At 37.1% G+C, this 3,854-nt stretch overlaps 1 long non-coding RNA gene across 1 annotated transcript; it reads left to right on the top strand.

Moving 5' to 3' along the window:
* Window positions 1–1,874: 1,874 nt before the first annotated feature.
* LOC138239158 (uncharacterized) lies at window positions 1,875–3,210 on the top strand. Its single transcript, XR_011189587.1, has 2 exons — window positions 1,875–2,017; window positions 2,814–3,210. It is a non-coding gene; the product is annotated as an uncharacterized lncRNA (long non-coding RNA).
* Window positions 3,211–3,854: the final 644 nt, after the last annotated feature.

Raw genomic sequence — 3,854 nt, 5'->3', positions numbered from 1 at the left:
GCTGGGACTTGTCTTTCGTTGCAGTGGTAGGATTTGGAAAAAGGTCAACTTCCCTTTTCAGGCAGGCAGAAGAGTAACAGCTGGACCACCAAATGGAGGCAACGTATTTGAAGGTGTGGGACTACCAACCCCTGAGCCAGTATATCACCAGATTACACATGCACCTTTAGATGGTCTGTCACAAGGCTCCTAAATGTACCAGAGGTGTTCTTTTCTTTTAGAAAAGCCTGCTCCCCCCACCCAAAAAACACATTGGTATTAGCCAACAAAAGATCTTCACTTCCTCTTCTGCTGTTGAAGAACTCTTCAGTTCTCTTTACCACTGGAAGAGCCAGAATAGACAAATTCCTGTCAGACTCCTCTTAGCTCTCCACTTCTCTTACTGGCACGATAGTGAAGAGTTTATTTAATTCCCTGGAACCCCAGGCACACGTACTCAGGCCTTCCCACCCATAGCCCATAGCTTTGAGCTGGAAGAGACCAGACCCCCGTCAAACTCAACTGGACTCACCCTTCCACACCCAGTATTCCCTTAACTAGGGCAAAACCTGTTCCCAGTCTCAGCTGAGACCTACTGGTGCACAGCACTCACTATTACTCACTATTTTCCAACTATAAACCAAATTTATCTACTGCTCCATAGGGACAACGGAGAATTCAAGTTAATCCAGCAATACAGTACACTAGCAAAACAAAAGCTTCTGTAGTTAATCCAATCCATAACAAAAATTATAATAATAAATGTAGCACCTTTAAAGGAAGATACTCAAAGCGCTATACAGAGCAACAACACAAAAATACACAATACATACACAATGGCACGAAATCTGACAGGAAATTAGTACAAAGACTCCAGGACAGAAACAGAGTGATCACTTGCACTAGACCTGGTCAGGATTTTGGATGTGTGAAACAACTGAACAGTGAAACCCCAGTAAGGAGAGCATTACAAGTAGTCAATTCCGGAGAAGACAAACATGTTGACCAGCTTTTAAGCAACTGTTAGAAATAACACAACCTATCTGGCGATATTTCTGAGGTGAAAGAATGATGTTTTGACAACATGTTGCACATATGGCTCAAAAGTCAAGCCTAAATCAAATATCACCCCCAAGCTTTTCAATTTTGACTGAAGCACAAGTATAGTACCATCCACAGATAGGGTTACTGCATTGGCTTTACAATGTCGATGGGAGGAGACAATAAGCATGACTTCAGTCTTGTCACAGTTTAGATGAAGGAAGTTTTGAGTCATCTATGTTTTTAATGTCAGAGATGCAATTAGAGAGAACAGAAACAGATGTAGATTTGAGCATCATCAGAATAGAAATGATAATCTTTTAATTGATACAATGATGTCAATTTCAATAGGACTGACAGTTGGCTGCTGAAATTAAAGCACAAGAGTTGAATAAACAGTCCTGTGTTATCTAAACTTTCCACAATTCACAACACCACTAACACACTGTCCCTCACTGAAGTGCGGGCACAAGCTCAGACACAACCCCCCTGTCCTTTCCACCTGACTGCTGTTATACTGATTGCTACTACTCCTGAGGAATGTCCAATTAAGCACAGGGCCAGTCAACTGATCCCTATTCTGCCTGTGGAATTCCATTCCCCTGGAGTCCAATCAGTCAGTCAAGGCAAGTGAGCCTACTTTGCTCTTAAGAAGGAAGAGGTTTTGACTAAGCCTCATCTTGCTGCATCACAGACGGTAGAATAAGGGTTGTATTTTTAAGGAAGTTAAGGAGTTTTAATACAGAAAGTTCAACACTGACATTTTTTTTATAAGAGCGTTATTCACAGCATTTAACCTTTTGTATTTGGAGCTGGAGAGGTGCCTTGTCCTTAGGGAACAAAAATGCGTTGAATAAAGTGATCGGGACTGGTGGCAAGATTACTGGTGCATCCTCGGACTCAATAACATGTCTAACAGATCGACATCATTATTCTTGGGCATAAAATTTCAGATGACCCCTCTTGTGCACTTGTTTTAGAATATACATGAGAGAAGGTACAAAATCCCCTATATAAAGACTAAGAGAACATGTACTTCTTTGTACCTAAAATCATTCGATTGTTGAACAATGAAAAGGTTGTTTACAGGTAGCAATTTTTTTATTGTTTTTGTTTTTAGACTCTTCAGAAGCTAATTGTTTTTTAATCTTATGATACTGCAAAGGTTCTCATAGAGCAATGCTGTTGAATATTATTTTGTAGTATGGTATTGTCTTATTGTCATATATGTTATATGTTTATGAGCTCTTCCTCTTATGGGCAAAAAGGTTAATTCAATTTTAATTCAAATGGATAGGTCTTATCATTGCATTGCTTTAGATCTCCATTGTTCTAAAGATGGTTTTTCCTGCTTCTGTCTTCAGTATTTGCCATTAGAAAAATCTCTTTGAATGCCAAAAAAAACTCTTTGTGGAGCACATTCCATCAAAATATAATTTCAGAGAAGGATGACTTACAGTACATTCCACTTCCTGGTTTTATGAATTGGTGTATGTTTCTATAAAGGAGATTATCCAGAGTTACAAGTTAGAGAGGACTGAAAGGGAAATAAGTTTTTCCTGATATGTAAAATCTCAGTTGTATGTCCCTACATTGACATCCAATCTCACAACAAATGATCTCGTAGACCCTGGTTAGTGGTCTGTGGTGGCCAGATAGTACATTATGTTCAAGAGCTATATCATACTCCACATTGGTAAAATTCATATACTCCCACCCAGAACACTACACTCTGTTATGTGATGTTAACATGATGGCATGTTCAAATGGGTCATTGTGCTTTATCATTTCAGACTGAAGATCACTTCAGAACCATGAAGATGGGAATATGGACATTAAATCTTCTAACTTCTTCTGACTTAAAGATGAATACATGTGTTCAACTTGACCACTTTCAGTTATCTGAATAACATTTTGTTTTAGAATTTGAGCACATAAGCACACAAAATCCTGTTTAAGGTGCAAATGAAAATGGTATCTAATGTATGCCCTATCGGAGCTCTTTGGAAACGAAGGGTACACGATTTGTTTAAGATAGCATTTAGCTGTCAACTGATATGACTCAAACCTAAGATATCCTACCCCACCACAAACCTTGATTTTATCAAACTATTCATTGTGGTTGTGGTTCATACAGTACCTACTTTTGTTAACGTAGCAGATACACATACAGTTCCTACAAACGAACAACTATAATTATATTTAATGTTTCAACAATTCAACAGGATACAGTGTCACATTTTGTAGCCATGCCAGTACATTGTTTATTCTTTCTCAATCTTAATAACCTATGAGCTAATAGAGACGTCTTACTGGTTCTTTTACAACTGGATCAATATAACACAACCTTAAAGGTAACATCAATTTAGTCATATAGTTTGATTATTCAATAATTTTATCAGATCCTGATACTTAACCAAGTATAATAAAAACACATTTGTCTTTAACATTCCTGTTACAAAGAAGCCTGATATAAAACTTGAAATGTGCTGATACCATAAACTTATGATGCCAAGTTTTATGTATAAAACACATGTATGATTACAGGGTATGGGATTTAAACTTTAACCAACAAATTCACAGAAAAGTGGTCAGTCTTATGCAACCTGGTTTTCCACAAATGTTCATTTAAAAAATGTATTCAAGTTATACATTTTAAATACTTTTTTTCTGAGAAATATTGTTGTATCAACTTTTTTATACAGTATACTATTTTTCTGTTTGTGGCTATATTTTAAAATATTTACTCAATGTCTCAAAATGACTTGGCACTCTGATTTTTTAAGAAAGTGTAGTGCCTTTGAAGCCTGAGTGGAAAATAAAATCAAAGCTTC

This window comes from Lepisosteus oculatus, chromosome 5, assembly GCF_040954835.1.
Source record: "Lepisosteus oculatus isolate fLepOcu1 chromosome 5, fLepOcu1.hap2, whole genome shotgun sequence".
Taxonomy (NCBI): Eukaryota; Metazoa; Chordata; class Actinopteri; order Semionotiformes; family Lepisosteidae; genus Lepisosteus; species Lepisosteus oculatus.
This window is presented reverse-complemented; position numbering and strand designations above follow the sequence as displayed.